Consider the following 27,079-nt stretch of genomic DNA (forward strand, 5'->3'; position numbering starts at 1 on the left):
TGAGTTCTGAATAAAATTAAGAAAAAGGCACGTCCTATATTTATACTAAAACACAAGGTGTTTCACTCAAATACAAAAACTAGGTATAAACTGAATAAAAGGAAACTTTCCAATTTTACCCTTGAAACTAGAAAAATGTTTTTGAACTTGCTAAACCGATTAACCCAACAATATATATATATATATATATATATATATATATATATATATATATATATATATATATATATATATATATATATATAAACATCAATCTTGTTTAGGCTGTTCACAAAATATCATTATGTCCGGTTGTTGTATGACTTTCTTGACTTTAGATTAATTAATTGTTGTGAGCTAAAACTCTACTTGATGGCACTCCTGATAAATTTGATTATTTTGAAGATGTGTTGAAGGCTGGTGTCAAGCTAACATTTGTTTGATAAAAGATGGATTTAGCCTCTTACTTTTGTAGGAGCTTCCTCCAACAAGCAAACCAGATTCTAAAGTTTATGGTAATCGGTACATATCCATAAAACCTTATCGCATTAATACAATGCTCGATGGTGTGGATATAGAGGACGTAAGTTTTCTCCAACAAGTAATACGAACTTTGCTATTTTTGGAAAAGGACGAAACTCTAAAAAACACGAGTGACTAAATATATACAAAACCAGATTATAAGTGATTAAATATGTATAAAAAACAAAATATAAATGAGCTAATGTGTACGTAAACAAACCAAAAATTAGTAAACAAGTAGAAAAGAAAAACATTATTGGTGTGAAAACATACATCAGCCGACCTATTTTTTTGAAGAGCCAAAATAAATTCAATAGACATGTATAAAAGAAACATAAATGTATAGAAAACCAAATTATCTTTACCCTTATAAATTATTATCCCTTAAAAATAGAGATAGTTTATTAAATTAGTTACTATAGATTGAATCTCTCTATACAAATAAAAGAGTATTTATTTTGCCAAGTATCACCATGTTAGACATTGTAATTAATATCATGACACTTATCAATCTATTAATTCTCCATTTCAAATTTCAAATTTTAAAATTTAAATCACATTTTAATTACATTAATTTAATAATATTAGAATAAAAATAAAATAAAATTTATACCAATTATAATAAAATAAAATTTATACAAATTATAAGATGATATATTTTACGTATTTATTTGAATCAACGATTATAATTTTATATATAAATAAAAAAATATCTTTTAATTAATAAGTTATTTAAAATTATTAATTAACAGTTTTGAGTTTTTATTTAGAAAGTTTAATTAATTTTTTAACCGTGGTTCTCACGGGTTATAAACTAGTACATAAATAGTTAAAATAAACGGAACATCAATGTTTTCTCCTACGCATCAAAACATATTAGTTAAAATAGACGGCACATCAATGTTTTCTCCTACGCATCAAAATATATAAATGATTGAATAAATTGAGTCGGACTTGGTTGATTTGTTGGACTGATATGCTTTTTATATTTTTCTTCACATTTCGTTATCTACCTTTTAGTTTTTACAAGAATAATCATATATAATAATCACGATAAACAATTCAAAAGCCTTCTTATAATATCCTATGCATACCCTATTAAAAGAAATCTATGCAATCATCGATGTCAAATGTCAACTTTGCCCATTAACATAAGACACTCTAATTGATCGTTGTTACCCACTAAAATGACTTAATATATAAGGTTGACAAAATGATGACGGTGTAATTTTACTTGACGAATAAGATATATAAATTGTTTTCAACATAATCATATCAACGACGTTTTCGTTTATATATATATATATATATATATATATATATATATATATATATATATATATATATATATATATATATATATATATATATATATATATATATAGTTTCAGGTTCATTTGAGTTTATTTTAATTTTGTAAGACCGTGAAACCAAATCTAAAAATAATTGACAAAACTGCACAAATGGTCCCTGTGGTTTACACAAAATTGCCACTTTGGTTCAAAAAAGTTTTGATTAGCACCACAAGTCCAAAGTTTCCATTTTCTTGCATATTTGGTCCAATGGGTTAACTTCCGTCTGTTTCCCTCTGTTAAGTTATGTTTGACTAGTCAAATCCGGGGTATTTTGGTCATTCCCTATTTATGCCCTTTATTTTATATTAATAAAGGAGAGTTCGTATGTATGCATTGCCATACGGATAATATCGAGCCTAATTCACATTTATAGTCCTTAAAAACCGTGAGTCGATACAATTTCCCTCCTCATTGACTAAGGATCAAGAACCCTAAACTGATTAAGAAGGTTGCTAGCTTCAATCAGGCGAGTTTTGTAGTGAATGCATATACCAATGTGGCACTTAAGGTTGTCAAGCACGTCATTCGACCCAAGGGTGGTTTATGGTACGTAATTTTGTTTTTGATCATTTTGTTGATTTTCTTACAAGAAATCATACCTTCTGAAGTTTTTTTTGCTCTTCTGTTGAAGATGGACACCCTACATTGTTTACCATCAAGCTACATCATGGAGGTGAGTTCACAAAGTTTCCAAATGTCAACTACATTGAGGGTACTGTGACGTATGTAGATATGGTGGATATAGAAGAGTTTTCTATTCACGAGATGGATGCGATTATGAAAGGGTTAGGATACTCAGTTCCTCCAGTTATCTACTATGATTTTCGAGTGCTAAAGGGAGACATGCATTTTGGGCCACGAGCCCTAGGAAATGATGATGATGTCCTTAATCTTTCCCAGTATGTGAAGGAGCATAAACTGATAAGGGTTTACACCGAGCATGGTATTACTAACTTGCTTACTTACTTTATGGCTCCTAAACCTGTAAGAAAAGTTATTATTGAGCAATTAGAGGAGATCGATGAACATCAAACCCCCCTAACTAATAACCAACCCAGTGGCATGCCACAAACATGCATACCACCTGTGATAGCAAATGAAGCTGCTTTAGCCTTGTCAATATCCCCTGAATATAATAAGAAAAAGGAATTTATCAAGGACAAACCATTGTCATCATGTATTAAGAAATTGGTGATGGATGATGTTAGTGTTGATAGGATTGGTGGGAATAAGGATGATGCAGATAATGAAATTGACCACGGATTTAATGAATTTGATGAGGAATGTAATGATATTAACCAGGATTTTAATGAATTTCATGAGGCATGTAATGATATTAACCAGGGATTTAATGAATTTGATGAGGCAGCTAATGACTTTGATATTGGATTGTACCAATAGATTTTATAGTCTAATGAACAGAATGTAGATGATGAGGTTCATGAAGGTGAGGAAAATACAGTTAATAAGGAAGTCACTGAAGAAGAGAATCATGACATAAATGAAATGAATGATGAGAATGTAGAGATGAGAGATTTTGCAGTTGATGATGGAAGTGAAGATAACATAGAGATTGATCAAGACAATACTGAAAGAAGTGATGAGAGTGAGGACAGTGATGATTGTGATTTCTGGGTGGATGAAGACAACATCATCCCTAATCTAGAAGTAGATATGAGGGATTTTTACATGAATATAGATCTTGAAGCAAAATTTCTTGAAAAAAGATTACCAAAGCATAGAGAGAATGACAGTGATGAGGTCAATGAAGAGTTGGATGTTATAGATAATGATCAATGGGATTCATTGGATGAGGGTTCTGATATAGATAGGAAAAGAAGAGTTGTAATAAAGGAATTGGGGAAGGAGACTAGGTGCTCTCAAGGTGAGATACACAAGGTAACTTTTAGGATATGACAAAAATATAAAAATAAGAAGGAGTTAAAGGAAAAGATACAATTGCATGCACTGGAAACAAGAAGGAATATATTCTTTGTGAAAAACGACAAAATGAGGTTAAGGGCAATCTGTAAAGGAACTGTGGCCTTTAATGATGGTCATGTCGGTGAACCTACCCCTTGTCCTTGGTGATACAAGGTTCTAGGTCAGATGTAAATAGTAATTGGTTCATAAAAACTTACAACCACGAACATAAATGCCTCCAGACAAGAAAAGTTAGATCTGCAACAGCAAAGTTTATCTTTAAGCAGATAATGGACCAGATTGAATCCAACCCAACAATCCCAGTCAGAGCTCTTCAAGAACAACTTCAAAAGGATTATCAAGTTGGATTCTCTATTCACAAGGTATTCAGGGCCAAATCAACTGCAAAAAAAACTTGTCCAGGGTGATTACAAAAAGCAATATGATGTTCTTAGAGATTACATCCTGGAGTTGCAGTCTACTAATCCAGAAACCACTGTGAAGTTAGAGTTTGATTCAGAACCCAACCTCAGTGCTACCTCAAGAAGGTTTAAAAGGATGTACGTGTGTTTGGGTGGAATGAAAAAGGGATTTAGAGCTTGCCTGAGGGATTTTCTAGGTTTTGATGGGGCATTTATGAAGGGCCCTTTCCCAGGACAAATTTTAACTGCAGTTGGGGTAGACTCCAACAATGGAATATACCCCCTAGATTATGCCATTGTTGAGACTGAGAACACTGACAGTTGGAAGTGGTTTCTAGAGTGTATTGCAGATGATCTGGACCTATATGCAAACTCAAACTTCACATTTATAAGTGACAGACAAAAGGTTTGTAATTTGTTGTTTATATTTGACATATTTGGATGTGCTATATTAACTATGTTTTAATTCCTTTACAGGAATTGCAGACTGCCATTTCTCAGTTGTTCCCATGTGCTGAGCACAGGTTTTTCCTTAGGCTATACATGACAATATGAGAAAACATGGAGAACTAATGAGTACAAAGAACACTTGTGGAATTGTGCTACAGCAACAACAGTACCAGAGTTCAATCATAGGATGCATCAATTCAACTCATATGATGTGGAAGCTTATAATTGGTTGAAGCAGATTCCCCCACAACATTGGGCAAGAAGCCACTTCACAGGTATATACTTCAACTTCCAAATTTACCCTTTTGTGTTGGTATATGTTTGATCCTTTTGTATTAGTATATGTTTGATCCTGACAATATTGTGGTGTTTTCAGGCAGAGCAGTTTCAAATATGCTTCTGAATAATCTTTGTGAAGTTTTTAATAGCAAATTGATTGAGGGAAAGGACAAGCCACTGATATCCTGCTTGGAGTACATTAGGGAGTATATGATGAAAAGAATATGCAATGTCATAAAGGTTCAAAAGAAGTGTGTTGGTCCACTAACCCCATCTGCAACAAAGATCATGGAGAAGAATGTGAATTGGGCATCTCAGTACACAGTTAGGTGGAATGGGTCAGATAAATACCAAGTGCAAGGGCCATGGCAGGATCAACATGTTGTTGATATGGTTGAAAGAGTATGCAGTTGTAGGAAGTGGGAATTAACAGGACTCCCTTGTAAGCATGTCATTGCAGTCCTAAATGACAAAGCAGATAATGGTGAGGAAGTTGGAGAACTGCACACTTATACCCACAGGGTGCACTGGCTAGAAACATGGAAAGCAGCTTATGTGTACAAGGTAGAGCCTATTAAAGGTCAAGCAATGTGGCCTATAAGTGAATGCCCAATTAAAATCACCCGTCCTATACACAAAAATCAGCCTGGAAGGCCAAAGAAAAAGAGGAGGCACTCTGCTGAGGAGAAAAGCTAGCAGAAGGGAGACAATGTTGCTAGTGGTAGTGGGAGTCAAAGCAATATTGCTAGTAGGAGTGGAAAGCTTACAAGAAATTTTATCCAAGTAACCTGCAACAAGTGTAAAATTAAAGGGCACAATGCTAGAACTTGCAAAGGCCAAGGGGGTAAGTGATTGGATTTCAAGGGATTTTGATGTTTGTACGAGTATAAGTGTCTTTTTGGGATAATGTTATGTTTATGTGTATTGTATGTTTAGTACTTTCTGTGTTTTGGGGTTTAACCATTTTGGATGTTACTTTTGGTACTTGATAGTGTACCCCTGTGATGTATGGGAACAATTTACACTGGATTTAATGTAATGATGTCTTGATGTTATTGTAATGTATAATTTTTTGTTGTAGAAGTTGACCAGTATACCCTTTTAAACAAAACATACATTTGTCATTGATAATGTACATACAAAATAAATTGACCAATATGCCCTTTTAATCAAAACATACATTTGTCCATATACAAAATAAATAGACCAATATTCTCTTTTAAACAAAACCACAAGACAAAACTGCACACATGGTCCTGTGGTTTACACAAATTTGCCCAATATAAATTGACCAATATTCCCTTTTAAACAAAACATACATTTTTCATTGATAATGTGTAAACCACATACAAAATAAATAGACCAATATGCCCTTTTAATCAAAACATACATTTGTCATTGATAATGTGTAAACCATATACAAAATAAATAGACCAATATGCCCTTTTAAACAAAACCACAAGACAAAACTGCACACATGGTCCTGTGGTTTACACAAAATTGCCCAATATAAATTGACTAATTCCCTTTTAAACAAAACCACAAACAAAATAAATTGGTCAAAATGTACATACCAAATATAATCACCATTGACAAATTCCTGCAAAACATGTCTTACATTGCTTACATTATAACCAAATAAGACTACCACAAAGTATTACCCAAAAGATTACATTGCTTAAACAAGATACTACCAAAAACCTTAAAACACTACCCAAACCATTACATTTCAATATACTGCTTAGAAACCAGCCAAACCATTACACTTACAAACCACCCAAACCATTACACTTCAATCTACTTCTTATAAACCAGAACAAACACGAACAACACCCAACTGCATAATAGGTAACACTTGAGTCTTATGTTTTGTGACTTCAATTTGGTGATTGACCTCAGCAGCCCAGGTATAATAGCTTTTGAACGTTCACAAATTGGACCATCAAACCACCCAATAAATCGACATTTGGATCCCTTCAAAATTTAAGAATCAAAAGAAGATCGTAACATGTAATGGGAGATTTATACTGAAATCCAATTTTTTTTTTTGCGTACCTCAGTAGGGCATCGCCAGAAGCGTCTACCTGGATTTTTATCAGTCCATGCTGTGCGAACTATGGCCATTTTACCACAAAAACAAAGCATCAGTTTTGATTTTGATTTCTTGAAGAAATCGATCGCAGAGTTGAAGAAGACCAAAATGAGAACGACGACAAAGAAGATGGATTGGGATTCGTTCTTATAACTCTCCTTTATTAATATAAAATAAAGGGTATAAATAGGGAATAACCAAAATACAGCTGATTTGACTAGTCAAACATAACTTAACAGAGGGAAACAGACGGAAGTTAACCCATTGGACCAAATATGCAAGAAAATGGAAACTTTGGACTTGTGGTGCTAGCCAAAACTTTTTTGGACCAAAGTGGCAATTTTGTGTAAACCACAGGGACCATTTGTGCAGTTTTGTCAAAATAATTTTAAAATGCAAAATAAATGAAAAATTGTAGTGGTGTTGATTCTGATGGCATATGCGAAATTAGAAAGATCTAGTGAATCATCATACAAATTTAAGAACACAAGGAGTAAATAAATCTTTGTAAGCTCTTATTAGATCTAGAAAGATTATATAAATGGGTCTTGTATACAATTTCTCTCTCTAGTCTAACACTCCATAATGGACTCTTACATAATGGGAGTCACTCACTTCCTATTTATAGGAAAAGACTCAACCCATTTACACATACAAAGAGGAAAACCTAAAACAATACATCCAAGCATGACTTTGCACACTAACATTCTCCCCTCAAAGTTAGGATTGGATGTCTGGCTTTAATCTCCAACGAGCTAGTGCAATCAAGACCAAACTCCCCCTCGAAGTAACACCGGTCTTCAAATCTGCAAATGAATATTCGAAAAACCCGAGAAGCTTCGAATACCCATCATATTCTCCCCCTTTTTATAATCAAAAAATGATTATAAAACCCACTAAGGATGAGAAGCGCCTGAGGAATAATCTTCACAATACTCCCCCTTGATGTGTACCAAAAATGAATCACCAAAAATCTTGCACGGAAAAACAATCACGAAAAAGCCACAAAATTTCCAATTTATGAAAATTTTTGACTTTTTGGATGAAAGCTGCAAGATTTTTCAAAAATCGGGTAGAAATCGTCACTTTCTGAAAGTTGCAGGGACCCGTTGCGCCAAAAACAGTCAAATATGCGAAACTTTAGCCCATTTGCGAAACCGGGCATAAAGCGTAAATTCACACAAACTGTAAGGACCAGAACTGAAAATGTTGCAATTTCTCAGCTTTTATTGCTATTTGCGAAGTTGGGTATGTATTTCCAAAAATGCGAAACTCCAAGGACTATTTTCGAATCTTCTTCCCTTTTGTTCTCCAATCATGCGAAGTTGGATCAATTTTGTCACTTCATGAAAAAGTTCAGGGACCAAATGCGAAACTATTAGCTTTCTTCTCCAATTCGCATTTATATAGTAAAAGCTTCGCATCTTACACCCATGTGAACACAAAACAATGATCTTCTTCAACCATTCGCATTTTCATTTTGTCATATAATGCGAATCATTACCTCGTTCGCATTCTGAATTTTGAACAAACCACAGTTCTTCCTAAAAACAAATTCCATACTTTGCGTTTTCCTTACATTTCCAAAATCAAAGTTTCGTTCTGTTGTAAATAATGATTTCCCAGTTCGCACATTTAAATCAATTTTTATCTCGTTCCATATTCCCATACCCTTCGCACATTGAATCCAAAATTAAACAAATCTTCGATTCTTCTTTTATTCCATCTACTCCCAATTATGCGAAACTAGACTTTGCTTTTTGATTCCGGAACCTCAAAAACAAATAAATCCCAAATTAACTCTTATACGAACTGGAATACAGTATCCGAACACAAGTTTGACTTCAATTCATTGACTATGAAACCCAATACTTCCAATTCGAAATAACTAATCAGAAATCGACATATCGTTCTTTGACAATCGAACCATCGAAATCTATATCGAATCAAAATCTATCGATTTCATCAGACTTCGCATCTACTTGTGAAAATCAACAAACCAAAATCCAACCAATCATTACACGAAATCAAACCAAATCGATCTCAGTTCGTTCCCATCCATCGTTCGTCAACAAGATCATAAACCCAACCAATTTCGAAATTAATTTCCAAATTAAACCCGATTTTGACATCCACATCCCAAATACAACCTGTATGAACAAATTTCAGCCTCTAATTCATCAATTCACCTCTTAAATCGCATCTTTTTCACCGTTTGACTTTTTAGAGTCAACAAACCAAAAACAAGAAATCGGTGAATCTAATGGTCAATTTTAGATCAAAATGTGATTTGATCACTGTTCTTCATCACAATCGTGTGTTCTAGATCAATTTCATTCAAATCAAAGAACCAATTTCGAAATTCTTCACTCTGACTTGATCATTATTGATTTCTGGAATTAGAGAAAATCGATTCACAAGTTTAATTCAACAATCAAAACAAATCATTGAAGGACATCGATCCAAAAGAAAAAAAAATGATCGAGAAATTGAGAAGAAGCTTCAAACACAGTCAATTAAGAGATGAAGCAGATGAACTTTGAACGAACAACTGAGAGCCAGTCAATTGATTTACGGACTCAAATAAAACCAATGAGTTTATCATATCAATCTAACGAAATGGTCTCAATTAAAGAATGAATAGTAAGATCGGAATTTGGGCTAATGAAAGGATGAACAGTATTCGACAATTTGGTTTGGGTTTCATGAACAGTAATTCTCGAATTTAAACTCATTTGGGCTAATGTAATTTGAATTGGGCTGAATCAAAGACAATATGAGTTTGATCAACAAGAATTAGGCACGAAACGAATATGATTGATCAAAAAAAAAAAAATTGGATCAACAATGGGGTTTAAACGGATTTGATCCAACGAGGCAAATTGATCAAAAATTGAAAAACGAAAAGCACGAATTGAAATCATGGACGTTTTGGAATCAATTTGAGAATTTGAGTTACCTTTTTCACGAATCGAGATCCAATTTCACCGAACGAATCAAATTTGGAAGATCTTGGTTCTTTTGTCGGAATGAGAAAATCTCCAAATCGAACATTGTACCACCCACCATGCGAGATGTACAACTCATTCTTCATGTTCTTCGTGTTCTTCACCGATCCAAGAACATCTTCAAAAGAACCACCAACACTTTTGGGTTTTGACTTCAAATTCAATGCAACCTTTGGAGATTGTTGCTTTGGAACCCAAATTTGCTTCACAGACTTCGGCTTCACAACATATGACGATTTTTGTGAGTAAACCCGCTTGTTCTTCCGATTTATCTTCTTCTTCTTTTTCTTTCTCATCTTTTTGCATCTTGAAGATTTGACTTCATGAACAAACTCACTTTTCACAACATCAACTTTATGAATTTGAATCAAATCTTTTGGAGTTTGATACTTGTGAATTTCTTGGATCACCGGCTTCCGATAAGGAATCATTCCTTCAAACGAATCACAAGAACCCAAAATATCATCGGTTTGAACTCCAATTGAGCAAAAAACTTTTTCATCTTGAAAATCAACTTGAACTCCTTTTTCTTGAACATCAAGAACATCCGGGTAAGAAGCAAGAACATTATCACCATATATGCATTCATCAAGACGAATTCCTTCAATTACTTCATCATCTTTCTTCTTCTTTCTTCTTTCATGATAAGTTGTTACCAAACGATTAAGCAACATCTTATGATGATCATGATCAATAGGATAACCAATGAATTTTCCACATTCACATTTCATACTAGAAATGAGTGTATTTTGTTTGAAATATCCGGTTACAAAACAATTGAGAACTCCTTCAAAACTAAATGGCCATGGAAAATCCTCCATAAAAACTTCATAAATTGTTTCTTCCATCTTTGATCAATCGATATGATCTTAAGTTTTCTAGAGAGAGAAAGTGAATATGAATCAAATTCTAGTGAGAGAAAGTGATACAAACAAGTATTCTAGAGAGAGAAAGTCGAATTATGAATCAAATCAAGGAAAAATTCGACTTCAAGAACACAAAAACACTCTAATCACGAAGATTCAAATAATGAATCACTAAATCAAAATTGCCATCAAGGATCAATTCTTGATGAAATCAAGAACACCCGCTCTGATACCAATTGTAGTGGTGTTGATTCTGATGGCATATGCGGAATTAGAAAGATCTAGTGAATCATCATACAAATTTAAGAACACAATGAGTAAATAAATCTTTGTAAGCTCTTATTAGATCTAGAAAGATTATACAAATGGGTCTTGTATACAATTTCTCTCTTTAGTCTAACACTCCATAATGGACTCTAACATGATGGGAGTCACTCACTTCCTATTTATAGGAAAAGACTCAACCCATTTACACATACAAAGAGGAAAGCCTAAAACAATACATCCAAGCATCACTTTGCACACTAACAAAAATCAAAAAATTCTTTTTTTAAATATTATTTTTGGAACTTGAATTAACTAAAAAAAATAAAAAAAATAAATAAAAAAACCCGTTTTTTCTAAAAATACGTGAAATATTATAATAAAATATTACACTGACATATTCTAAAAAATAATTTTAAAATGCAAAATAAATGGAAAAAATCTAAAAATTCTTAAATATTATTTTTGGAACTTGAATTAACTAAAAAAATAAAAAAAATTAAAAAATCCCGTTTTTTTTTTTGAAAAATAAATGAAATGTTCTAATCGAATATTACACTGTACATATTCTAAAAAATAATTTTAAAATGCAAAATAAATGATAAAATCCAAAAATTATTTTTTTAAATATTATTTTCGGAACTTGAATTAACTAAAAAAAATGCATCTCACGATCTCACAAAATTAAGGCGTCTCACATGAACCAAAACATATATATATATATATATATATATATATATATATATATATATATATATATATATATATATATATAAATTTTACTTGACGAATAAGATATAAAAATTGTTTTCAACATAATCATAGACGTTTATATATATATATATATATATATATATATATATATATATATATATATATATATATATATATATATATATATATATATATATATATATATATATATATAATTTTACTTGACGAATAAGATATATAAATTGTTTTCAACATAATCATATCATTGACGTTTATATATATATATATATATATATATATATATATATATATATATATATATATATATATATATATATATATATATATATATATATATATATATATATATATATAGGGTTGAGATTGGTTGAGAACTTATAGTTTCCCGAGAATCCGATAATTAAAAGTGAACCGTTGGATTGGACTTAAGATCATAAGGTTAAGATTGTCTTTTACGTTTTATTTTAATATTACAACATCTGTACGATTTCTTTCCAAAATATCATCTTCTATCCTTCAAAATTATCAAAATCAACGATGAAATCATAACAAATCTACATCGATCGAATAGTTGTCGCTGTTAACGCAAATTCGAGATCGATTACAAAGCAAAATCCATACGATTCGTCATTGATTTCTTTTGAGGTTATCATTTTATCTTAAATTCATACAATTCATTCATTACGATTATATCAATGAAGGAAAAACAGATTACCGAATATTTTACGTTTTATTTGTATATTTACGTATAGTAGCATTAGAATTTCTAATAAGTTGTTTTATTGAATGCAAATTGAGGTTTTTTCAGCAATTTAATGGATTCAGGAAGAATAATTGAAGTTCTGCAAAGCGAGATATATTTTTTAGCAGGTAATGATTCATAATTTTTTTAATAATAAACGTATGGTGTTAAAATATTCTTAATTGATATTCATATTAAAATCACATATGAATAATATATGAATCACATATTCATATATGAATCATATGTTATTCATAGTTGATTCATTAAAAATTCATGTGATTTATACCTGAATTAGAAGATATATCAGTTGTCTCTAGATCAGGCCAAGTTGCACTTTCAATTTCTAGGAACCTGTTCTTGACAAAGATGTAGTACATGTGATTTACTCATGATTTACATGTGAATTATGTAATTCATATGTGAATTGTATGTGATTTACATGTAAATCACATGTAATACACTTGTGATTTAAATGTAAATCACATGTGATTCATATGTGAATTACATGTGATTCACATGTAAATCGCATATAAATTATATGTGATTTACATGTGAATCACATGTAATTCACATATGAATTCACATATAATACACTTGTGATTTACATGTGTATCACATGTAATTAACATATAAATCACATGTAATAAACTTGTGATTTACATGTGAATCACATGTGATTTATATCTTAATTACATGTGATTCACATGTAAATCACATATAATTCATTTGTGAATTACATCTAAATCACATGTGATTCACATATGAATTCACATGTAATACACTTGTGATTTACATGTGTATCACATGTAATTCACATGCAAATCACATGTAATTCACATATGAATTCACATATAATACACTTGTGATTTATATGTGAATCACATGTGAGTTACATGTGATTCACATGTAAATCACATATAATTCATTTGTGAATCACATGTAAATCACATCTAATTCACATATGAATTCACATGTAATATACTTGTGATTTACATGTGAATCACATGTAAATCATATGTGAATATTACATATGATTTACTCATGAATTACATGTGAATCATATTTGATTCATATGCCAATCACATATGAATAATATCTGTTTCTATGTAAATCAAATTGTATTCAAACATTATTTTCATTTTAATTACATACATTGATGATAAATATATATATGATTTTAATAGGTGATGCTGATGAAGAATCTACAGAATTTAACATAAACAATGACGATATACATGTTGAAGATGCATTTTTCAAAGATATTATTGAAGAGGATGAGCAAATTTCTTCAACATCCCAGTCGAATGATAATGAAGAAGGTTAGTTTCTATTAATATTAATCTTGATTGTAACTAAAATATTAGTTTGATTTTAAAGGACATGTTTTCCTATAGATGATTTGATTTAATATTATTTAATTTGCAGGAAAACATTTTGAATTAGAAGATGAAGATGAATTAAGTTGCATAGAAGTAAAATCTCCTTGTGGCACAAAAACAATTGAGTGGATCCCAAGAGTTGATGAATCATTCATGCCAAAGAAAGATATGGTGTTTGAAACATTAGATCATGGAATTTAGTTTTATCCAAATATATGCAAAGAAAGCAGGATTTGATTGTAGACTTGCATCAAGTAAAACGATTAATGGTATTTTACAATACAAGTATGTTATATGTAGTAGTGCTGGTGAACTAGATAAGAAAAATGCTAACACTTTGAATGGAGTATAAGGCAGACATAAAAGAAAACATCTAAGCCAAATGATGTCTTGCGAAGCAAAGATATGTTTCAAATTTATAAAAAATACTAATCGGTTTTTCATTAATACATTTGTTGAAAAACACAACCATGAGCTATACACAAACAGTACAATGCACATGTCAAAGTCGAAAAGAAAGTTGGATCATTATGACAAAAGAATTATAACTCAGTTAATGTAACACTGTAAATTTCCAAAACAATTTTTCGCATTTATAAAAACATAATTCATTTGTAAATCATAAAAACATAATTGTTTGAAACTCAATGTATAACATATAACAATATCCCAAGATCTCGTATCATAAAATCCCATATGTGTACTGATCAAGCCGGTGCCTTCCCGCGATCCTCACTAGTACCTGAAACACATAACACAAAACACTGTAAGCACAAAGCTTAGTGAGTTCCCCAAAATACCACATATAACACATATTAGCCACTCGAGGCTATAACTCTGTGGTTCCGTGCACCCAAACTCTGTGAACCCTCAGGTTCTAACTCTGCAAGCATGCACATCATAAATCACATAGAAGAATGCAGTACAACAAACAGTATATATATATATATATATATATATATATATATATATATATATATATAAAGCACTGTATCATATAACTCTATTTACCTACTCAAGGTAAAGTATAGTGAGAAGACTCACCTCCCGTATCTCGGTAACTCGTAAATCCCTGAAATCACTAGTGCTCGATCTCCCGAGCTATAGTCCTCCTATAACACAATACATCTCTAATTAACACTTTCCCAACTTAGGTTGACTAACCCTATCAAGTCAACACCGTTCAACTCTGGTCAATGGTCAATGGTCAACCCCAACTCGCCGAGTCTGGCATGGACTCGCCGAGTCCCTACGAGGACTCCATTTCCTTTGAGTCCCTTCCGACTCACCGAGTCACTCACCCAACTCGGTTACTCAACCCCTGGTTCGATATCTATGAACAACCCGCACCAACTCATCGAGTCTGCCAATGGACTCGGCGAGTGCATTCCATGCACAACCCCAAACGACCTTCTGAGGTCAAATCTATTCCACTAACTCATAGATCCAGTCCTTCCAAGCTTATTTATCACGTAAAGTTCATGTCTTAGCGCTCATATCACACCTAATGACTCGTAAATGGTGTTTCGACCTCAAACACAGAGATCCCAAACCAAAACCTCCATGGATTCATAAAAAGCTTGGATAAAGGGACACTTTGGACCTCCAAGGGTCCAGATCCAGAACCTAACTCGCTTAAGGGACCAAATGGGCACTAGATCTAGCCACAAAAGGGCTCAATAAACCCTAAATCAACATGAACATCACCTCAACAGAAAAGGGTTCGAAAATGGTACCTCAAATGTGATGTTCTGGACCTCAAATCTTCAGGAAGTTGTTCCCCTTGCTTCCTCTTGGCTAAAACTTCCTTTCCCTTGCTAGACAACACCTCCAATGTTGATAATGGCTCCTTCTCTTACTCTAAACGCTCAAGTGCACTAGGGTTTCGCTCTGGGGGCTGGTGAGCACAAATGATAGCCATAAGGCCCTTTAAATAGGCTCAAAACCCGAGAAATTAGGGTTTCATTAAACAACGCTGACTCGCCAAGTCCACCAATGCGACTTGTCGAGTCCGGTCATTAATCCGGATGAGAAATCGCGTCTCTACTCGGCGAGTCTACGCACCAACTCGCCGAGTTCTTCCTCAAAACTCAAAATAAAAAGAATAAATATAAAACCTGAAATTCCGGATGTTACAATTCTCCCCCACTTGAATCCGACTTTGCCCTCGAAGTCTCATCCCTGAAATAGCTCCGGATGCTGCACACGTATCTCACACTCCGGTTCCCACGTAAGCTCCAACCCCTTCCGATGTTGCCACTGGACCTGAACCAGAGGCACCTCCTTGTTCCTCAGAACCTTGATCTTCCGATCCACAATCGCAACTGGTGTCTGCGCGTAGTTCAGGCTCGCATCCACCTAAATGTCCTCTAATGGCACTACCGCCGACTTGTCGGCTATACACTTCCTCAACTGAGACACATGGAAAGTATTATGAATCCGCTCCAATTCCGCAGGTAGCTCCAAGCGATACGATACCTTGCCTACCCTCGCGATTACTCTGAATTGCCCGATATACCGGGGCCCTAGCTTGCCCCTTTTCCTGAATCGGATCCCTCCTTTCCAAGGAGATACCTTCAAGAGAACATAGTTACCGACCTGAAACTCAAGCTTGGATCGCTGTCTATCCGCATAAGTCTTCTGGCGGCTCTGAGCGGTTAACAATCTCTGTCTGACCCGCTGTATCTGCTTTGTCGTCTTCAGCACAATCTCTGTACTTCCCATCACACGCTGCCCTACTTCTCCCCAGCAAATGGGGGTCCAAAACCTCCTCCCATATAACAGCTCAAAGGGCGGCATACCAATGCTCAAATGATGGATGTTGTTGTAGGAAAACTCCGCTAAGGGCAAATACGTGTCCCAGCTTCCACCAAAGTCTAGCACACATGCTCGAAGCATGTCCTCGAGCGTTTGAATCGTCCGCTCACTTTGTCTGTCAGTCTGCGGGTGGTATGCAGTACTAAAATGCAACCTCATACCCAACTCCTCATGGAATTTCTTCCAAAATCTGGAAGTGAAATGCACATCTCGATCTGAAACAATCGAGATTGGCACTCCATGTCGCGATACTACCTCTCTCACGTACAATTCTGCCAATCTCTCAGCAGAAGAGCTCTCACTGATGGCAAGGAAGTGAAAGCTCTTCGTCAACCTATCCATAATCACCCAAATTGCATCGACACCCCTAGCAGTCCTTGGCAACTTGGTGATAAAATCCATGGTGATCTGTTCCCACTTCCATTCGGGAACCTCCAACGGCTGCAACTTACCATGCGGTCTCTGGTGCTCGGCCTTAACCCTACGGCAGGTTAAGCACCTCTCAACAAACCACGCAACATCCCTCTTCATACAGGGCCACCAATACTCTCTCCTCAGGTCTAAATACATCTTAGTGGCCCCAGGATGGATCGAGAATTTCGACCGATGAGCCTCTTCCATCAAAATGGTACGCGTCCCTCCCACAAACAACACCCATATACGCCCCTGAAATGTCATAAGCCCCCGACCATCGGTAACGAACTCTGATACCACTCCAACAACTCGCTCTCTCTTCTGGTTCTCTGACCTGACGGCCTCAGCCTGTGCTCCACGAATGGTATCCGACACCGGAGCCATCACGGTCAATCACAAACATACATCTCGCAATGGGGCGCTCTCAGCGACTCAGTGCATCGGCTATGACATTAGCCTTGCCCAAATGGTACAGGATCTCACAATCATAATCCTTGACCACATCCAATCCCCTCCTCTACCACATATTTACGTTAGGCTGATCCGTCAAATACTTCAGGCTCTTATGGTCCATGTATATCGTACACCGAACCCCGTACAGATAGTGACGCCAAATTTTGAGGGCGAACACCACTACCCCCAACTCTAGATCATGGGTGGGATACCTCGTCTCATGAGGCTTTAGCTGCCTCGATGCGTATGCTATCACATGCCCTCTCTGCATCAGCACCGCTCCCAACCCCAAGATCGACGCATCACAGTATACCACAAAGTCCTCCATTCCTTCCGGGAGGGCTAACACCGGGGCTTCACATAACTTTTGGCGAAGCGTCTCAAAGGAGGCCTGCTGCTCGGTGCCTCATGAAAAAGCGACACCCTTCCGGGTCAACTTGGTGAGTGGCACTGCAATCTTAGAGAAATCCCTGATAAATCTCCGATAATAACCTGCCAATCCTAAGAAACTCCTGATCTCGGAGGGTGACCTCGGCACCTCCCAACCCATCACTGCCTCAACTTTGGCCGGGTCGACCAATATCCCTTTTTGGTTAACGAGATGCCCTAGGAACTGGACCTCTCGCAACCAGAAATAACACTTGGAGAATTTGGCATAAAGCCTCTCCGATCTCAGAACTCCGAGGATCTCCCTCAAATGATCCTCATGCTGCTCTCTAGATCTCGAATATACCAAAATGTCGTCGATGAATATGATCACCGACCGATCCAACATCGGCCTGCACACTCGATTCATGAGATCCATGAACACTGCTGGGGAATTGGTGAGCCCGAAAGGCATCACCACAAACTCGTAATGCCCATAACGCGTCCTGAACGTTGTCTTCTGGATGTCCTCATCTCGCACCCTTACTTGATGACATCCAGACCTCAAATCGATCTTGGAGAACCAAGATGCTCCATGTAACTGGTTGAACAAATCGTCGATCCTCGGCAACGGGTAACGGTTCTTGACTGTCAGCTTGCTCAACTCCCGGTAATCAACGCACATCCGGTGTGAACCATCCTTCTTCTTGACAAAAAGGATAAGCGCTCCTCATGGCGAGCTGCTTGGCCGAATAAATCCCTTTCCCAGTAGCTCCTGAAGCTACGAGGATAACTCTTGCATCTCTGGAGGTGCAAGGCGATAAGGCACCTTGGCGATAGGCGCGGCCCCGGGAACCAAATCGATACTGAACTCTACTTGCCTCACAAGAGGCACACCCTTCAACTCCTCTGGAAATACATCCGGGAACTCACACACTATCGGAACCTCCTCAACTGACCTCGGCCTCTCTGAATCAACCCACGTATCCATTACATATGCCACAAATCCCTTACAGCCTTGCTGTAGACACTGCCTCACTCTAGCGGCCGAGCAAAACGCTGACCCAGAACGTGTACCCTCACCGTACACCGTAAGAACTTCCCCGCTAGGGTCTCGTATAGTCACCAGCTATCGCTCGCAGTCGCTAACTGTATTAAATCTGCTCAACCAATCCATGCCTACGATGACACAGACGTCCCCCGTCGCAATCGGGACCAAATCAATAGGAAACTCTACACCGAAAATCTCGAGTACACATCCTCAAATCACCTCCGTTGCATATACTGCTCTCTTGTCAGCGATGGAAACTCTCAGAGGTCGACTCAACGCCTCTCGACTAATGCTGATGTGCCGACTGAAAGCCAACGATACAAAAGATCGACTCGCATCCGAGTCAAATAACACCAAAGCAGGTGCAGACTTCACAAGAAAAGTACCTACGCATATCATAATATAAGCATAAAATCTTAAACATTAAATAATTACATGAAAGAATTCATACCATCCACGACATCGGGTGCTGCGCGGACCTCCTCCGCGGTCAACTGGAAGGCTCTCCCTCGCGCCTTCGGCGCCTCGGCCTTCACTGGCCGACTCTCGGTAGCTCTGATGGCGGCAGGGGCAGATACCTGAGGTGCTCCCTGAGTTGATCCCCGCAGCTGTGGACACTCTGCCTTCTGGTGTCCGGTCTGATTGCAGTGGAAACACACTGCAATCCCCTTGGGACAATCCTTGGCTATATGCCCCTCCTTGCCACACTCAAGATCCAGCTCTACAAACTCCATCATGACCCTTGACTCACTTCCCACAAGCGCGAACCTTCTGGATCCCTGCTCTGGGATCAGCGAGCTTGGCCCGCTTGGCTGCCGGCTGAGACTGTGTCGGTCGCTGATCCCTCCCCTGAGACTCAGCCTCCTCCCTCGCCTGAGTCTCTAGCTTGATCTCCCTCTTCCGTGCATTTGCCTGAAGCTTGGCAAATGTCCGGTACGAGGAGTTCGCCAGAAACTCTCGAATATCCCTCCGCAAAATACTCAAATAACGGCTCATATGTGCCTGCTCAGATGACACGTGCTCAGGGCAGAACATCGCCCTCTCATGAAACATCCTGGTGATAACCGTAACGGAATCTGTACCCTGCTTGAGGGTCAAAAAATCCTGTGCCAACCGATCCCGTTCCACCAGAGGAACGTACTCATCACGAAACATGGTGGTGAACCTCTCCCAAGTCACCGCAGCAAGCTCTGCTGGAGAATAGTGTGCTGTCGTGAACTTCCACAAGTCCTTCGCCCCCAGGCGAAGCTGGTTCAACGCAAATCGAACTCTCAAGTGCTCCGGGCACGAGCATGTGTAGAAACAACCCTCAATATCAGTCACCCATCTCATCGCCGCAATCGGATCCTGCGTCCCATTAAACTCTGGTGACTTCGTGTTGCTGAACTCTCGGAACAGCAACGCATCACCACCCTGCGGCCTCGTAGCAGCAACAGCTGCGGTGGCCGCTGCAACAGCAGCCTCAGAAAGAGCAGCATAACGCTTGTCAAAAGTCTCAATCAATGTGGTCTTAATAGACCCGAACATCTCTGGTATCTTTGCCCTGATGGCCGTAGCCACGTCCTCATGGATGATCCGGCGGATCTCCTCATCACTAGCCCCACTACTCTCTGGCATAAGACGTGTCCTCACCATGATCTACCTCTGAAATACAACATACGATATATTAGAAATTCACTCGAGTATACTCGTACTCGATAACTCATCCCTCCTTGATCCATGGCATCCCAAAGATTCTTACTTGGACTGTACACCGACCCGGTGTTTTCAGTAGTACGGGCCCAATACTACTGTCCGCATCGTATCAATATACACCCCAATTCCTCCTCTTCGGATCCCAAATCCCAAGTACTCTACTATGCATAATCCACTCTCTAATAGATCTCTCATAAGCTCCTCGCTCCTACCTATTCAATCTCAAGCATCTCATAGCAGCTCACCTCTCCCTAGGCTAAGGCATCACAAATCAGGGCACTCTAGTCCTAATAGGAATACCCAGCCCACTCTAGCAAGAGAATACATCATATCAATCTCATAAACATATAACATAAGGGTATTTTGGGAAATCACCGTTCGGGCGCTGACTGATCATACACACGTTTCTGCTCTGTGTTTCTCTAAAAATCTTTTACTTATTTTAGAAAATTTGGTTCTCTTTTGAAAATATTTTCGAAATCCTAAGTTTGAGTTAAAATACTCCCGAAGGTGTACCCGAATCCCTCAAACCAAGGATCTGATACCAACTTGTAACACTGTAAATTTCCAAAATAATTTTTCGCATTTATAAAAACACAATTCATTTGTAAATCATAAAAACATTATTGTTTGAAACTCAATGTATAACATATAACAATATCCCAAGATCTCGTATCATAAAATCCCGTGTGTGTACTGATCAAGTCGACGCCTTCCCGCGATCCTCACTAGTACTTGAAACACATAACACAAAACACTATAAGCACAAAGCTTAGTGAGTTCCCTAAAATACCACATTTAACACATATTAGCCACTCGAGGCTATAACTCTGTGGTTCCGTGCACCCAAACTCTGTGAACCCTCAGGTTCTAACTCTGCAAGCATGCACAACATAAATCACATAGAAGAATGCAGTACAACAAGCAATATATATATATATATATATATATATATATATATATATATATATATATATATATATAAAGCACTGTAGCACATAAGTCTATTTACCTACTCAAGGTAAAGTATAGTGAGAAGACTCACCTTGCGTATCTCGGTAACTCGTAAATCCCTGAAATCACTAGTGCTCGATCTCCCGAGCTATAGTCCTCCTATAACACAATACATCTCTAATTAACACTTTCCCAACTAAGGTTGACTAACCCTATCAAGTCAACACCGGTCAACTCTGGTCAATGGTCAATGGTCAACCCTAACTCGCCGAGTCCCTACGAGGACCCCATTTCCTCTGAGTCCCTTCCGACTCACCGAGTCACTCACCCAACTCAGTTACTCAACCGCTGGTTCGAAATCTATGAACAACCAGCACCAACTCGTCGAGTCTGCCAATGGACTCGGTGAGTGCATTCCATGCACAACCCCAAACGACCTTCTGAGGTTAGATCTGTTCCACTAACTCATAGATCCAGTCCTTCCAAGCTTATTTATCACGTAAAGTTCATGTCTTAGCGCTCATATCACACCTAATGACTCATAAATGGTGTTTTGACCTCAAACACAAAGATCCCAAACCAAAACCTCCATGGATTCATAAAAAGCTTGGACAAAGGGACACTATGGACCTCCAAGGGTCCAGATCCAGAACCTAACTCGCTTAAGGGACCAAATGGACACTAGATCTAGCCACAAAAGGGCTCAATAAACCCTAAATCAACATGAACATCACCTCAACAGAAAAGGGTTTGAAAATGGTACCTCAAATGTGATGTTCTGGACCTCAAATCTTCAGGAAGTTGTTCCCCTTGCTTCCTCTTGGTTAAAACTTCCTTTCCCTTTCTAGACAACACCTCCAAGGTTGATAATGGCTCCTTCTCTTACTCCAAACGCTCAAGAGCACTAGGGTTTCGCTCTGGGGGCTGGTGAGCACAAATGACGGCCATAAGGCCCTTTAAATAGGCTCCAAACCCGAGAAATTAGGGTTTCATTAAACAACGCTGACTTGCCGAGTCCACCAATGCGACTCGTCGAGTCCGGTCATTAACCCGGATGAGAAATCGCGTCTCTACTCAGCGAGTCTACGCACCAAATCGCCGAGTTCTTCCTCAAAACTCAAAATAAAAAGAATAAATATAATACTTGAAATTCCGGATGTTACAGATAAACACATCAAATATAGGAGCAAGCAAAACACATAACATGGTTACTGGTTTAAAGGGTGGTTACAGGAAACAAGGTGGAAAGAAAATCGACTAAATTTTTTTTTCAAGAGACTTAAACTGCTATATAGGAAATAGTGATGCAAATATGTTGATAAATCTTTTAACACAACGACATAAAAATATGCCTTCTTTCACTTTTCATTACTTGTTGGAGGATGATGAGCTAAGGGCACTGTTTTGGGCAGATGCAATAGCAAAAAGAAACTACAAAGAATTCTCTGATGTAGTATCATTCGATGCTACATACAAAACAAACAAGTAATACTTAATTTCTATAATTTTTATATATTAAAATTTTTGCATTTAGTACTTATGTTAAATATTTTAATGATTTTCTGATATAATATGATCTTTGTTCCATTTACTGCAATTGATAACCACAAAAGATGTTTCACAATTGGTGTTGGTTTGCTAGCTAAAGAAACAACGGAATTCTATACATGGCTTCTCAAATTCTTTCTCAATTGCTTTGGTACAAAACATAATGTTGTGGTCACTGATCAAGATTCAGCTATGGCTAAAGCTGTAGAAACCGTTTTTAATGAATCAACTCATCGTCTTTGCATGTGGCACATTAGAAAGAAATTGATAAATAAGGTAAAATTGTATTATAAAGTTTAAATAAGTTTTCATTTATAATATGACTTATAATTTGATTAAAAACTTTTTATAATGTCCCATTTATTCATTCACAGATGAAATCATTGAACTTTTGGGATCTGTTTACATAACTGTATACAGAGTTGTATATGGACATGTATACAAGCCTGTATTTAAAAAAAACATCCATGGATTATGACCAATGATTCACTACATACTTGATATATGAGCAATTATTCATTTGATTTTTACATATGATTCATATGTGATTCACTTGTAATTTTCATGTAAATTACATATGATTCATATGTGAATCACATGTGATTCATATGTTATTCACTTGTAATTTGCATGTGAATTACATATGATTCATATGTGAATAACATGTGATTCATATGTGATTCAGTTATTATTTACATGTGAATCACTACATACTTGGTAAATGTATTAAGGAAGAAAATCAAGTTGTATAAAAAGGACAAAAATATGAAAAGAAAACATACTTTATAGCCAACTCTGTATTGTCACCAAAAGTGTAGTTGATCACCTGTGTTATTATAATACTAAAACAACATTCACATGTGAACATTAAATATCATGTTTTCAATTTATATATTAAATGTAACCTTTTCTTTTGTAGGTTTCTGCAAAAATAATAAATGAGACTAACTTTAGAAAAAGAATGCAAGGTCTAATTTGGAATTCTTGTATTGATCCGGATATATTTGAAGAAAAGTGGAAGTATCTAATAAAAAGATATAAACTAGAAGATAACAAATGGATGAAAGAGATGTATAATGTTCGAACAAGTTGGATTCCGACTTATTTTAGAGACACTGCACTGTCAGGGCTGATGAGGACAACATCAAGATCGGAGAGTGTAAATAGCTTCTTCAAAAGATTGATGTCAAAAGATTCAAATCTAATTATGTTCATGTGCAAATTTGAATCTGCAATGGATGAGCAAAGAAATCTTCAATCAACAAATGACTTTAATTCCAAAAATAAATACCCATCAATTCAAACAAATCTTCAATTTGAAGTACAGGCATCAAAGTTCTACACACATAATATATTCAAATTATTTCAAAAAGAAATAGAAGATTCTGTCTGGACATGCTCAGCCACACTATATGAGAGAGTTCAAGCTCATAACACATACTTTATTATTGAGCAAATAATGGATGAATATATACAAAACAGAAGTGTGTTCTTCAAAAAAATTCATATATTATCAAAGTCACAACAGAAAGCAATTTTAATACAAGGTATGTATGTTATTAAATAACTTTATTAATGAATGAAATTCATATGTGAATTACATGTTATTTAATCTGATATAAAATTTATTCATTTGTGAATCACATATAATTTACTTGTCAATCACATATAAATCACATGTTATTTAGATATGAATCACATGTGATTCATATGTGAATTATATGTGAATATGTAAATCATATGTAAAACAGATTAAGTAATATTATTTAATCTGATATATATTTTATTCATTTGTGAATCACATGTAAATCATATGTGAATCACATGTAAATCATATGTGAATTAGATATGATTTACATGTGAATCACATGTAAATAATATGTGAATTACCTGTGACTAAAATATGAATTTAATTTGATGAACAATTAATTCAGTTCTTATTAAAATGAAAAATCTTATTTGATTAAGTTATGAAATATTATAAATTTAAATGAAAAACAATATAATTAACATGTGTCTTGTATAAATATTTTCCAGGTTAAGGTTTTTCCAAATGAAGAAGCATATAAATGTTCTTGCTTGATATTCGAACAATATGGAATTTTGTGCAGGCATATAATATGTGTTATGAAATCAAATTTTTTAAAAAATATACCATCAAAGTATATGTTGAGAAGATGGAAAAAAAGTATAATACGACCTAAGGAATTGATAAAAAGTCATGGTATTGCTGACAATATTAGTGGATGTGAAAGAATGATACAAGATGCATATTCTATAGTCACAGAATGTATCAATGTTATTGGACATGATGCTGAAGCAATGACTCAATTTCTTCAATGGCAAAAAGAAATTCTAACCAAAGTTGAATCAAATCCACCAAAGAAAGATAATCATACCAAAAATCAAAAGTTGGATTTAATGATTGGAATATCAAAGCCAGATGTACCTAAAATAAAGAATCCAAAAGATATTACATACAAAGGATGGGCAATAGGAAAGAGAGTTAAGAGTTAGAGAGAAACAACAATGGAAAATGTTGGGAATAATTCAAGATTTTGTTCTTATTGTGAAAAGAAAATCACTCCAAATGAAAAGCATGATAGAAGAAATTGTCCAAAAAAAATTGAAGATGAATTAAGAAAGAAACAAGAAGCAGAAAAAGAAACCATATGAGATACATGTAATACTTTTTATTTTAGTTAATACTTTTTTTTAACATTTTAAGATATATTGATAACAATAATATTTTATTAACATATTTTATAATTTTACTTTTAGACTACATCCAATGCACCAGATGGAAATTAGCCAGTAGCTTTAGATATGAAAATGGATGGGAAAAGCTCAAATGTGGGTCAATGGAGGGGCAAATAGGGAGACATTGGGATTGAAATAGTTACACTGGAATTTATAAAGAAAATAAATGCAATTGATATTGACTGTGTATATGCATCTCAAAGGTAATATTGAATCACATATTTTATTCAGATGTGAATTATATATGAATTGGTTGTGGACAATATATAAATAACATGTGAGTATATAAATTACATACAAAACACAAGCTAATTATATTTGATTTACATCTGAATAACATATGATTCTCATACTAATCACATCTGAATCACATGTGCTAACCATATCTGAATCACATGTGATTCTTATCTGATTACATCTCAATAACATATGATTCTCATGCTAATCACATCTGAATCACATGTGATTCTTATCTGAATTATACATTGAATAAGATGTGAATTAATAAATAATATGAAATGAGTTACTTCTCAATAGTTATGTTTGATTAACATATGAATAATATGTGGTTGAAATATTTCAAACAAATTATGTTTCTCATTCACATGTGAATCAAATATGTCATTCATATGTGATTCAAAAGTAACACATGAATAGCATCTAATTGACATTAACATTTACATTCACATATGAATAAAATATGTGATTAATAAAATATCTCATTCATACAAAGTTCTATTTCAAAATACAACATTTTTGAAGATCATAATTCACTACATTTTTACCTTGTTCAACAATTGAAATAATTTAGAAATACATACTATTTTTTTCTTTGTGTCAAGATTAGATGCTTATTAAAAAAAATTTCATTCTTCTTTATCAACATTATTTCCTTGCACACCTGAATATAATTAAAAAAATTATTAATAATTTGTAATAATCAAACATATATTATTCATAAATATGTAATATAACTTACACCCTTTAAATATTATCCTTGTT

This window comes from Lactuca saligna, chromosome 7 (assembly GCF_052625555.1).
Source record: "Lactuca saligna cultivar CGN05327 chromosome 7, ASM5262555v1, whole genome shotgun sequence".
Taxonomy (NCBI): Eukaryota; Viridiplantae; Streptophyta; class Magnoliopsida; order Asterales; family Asteraceae; genus Lactuca; species Lactuca saligna.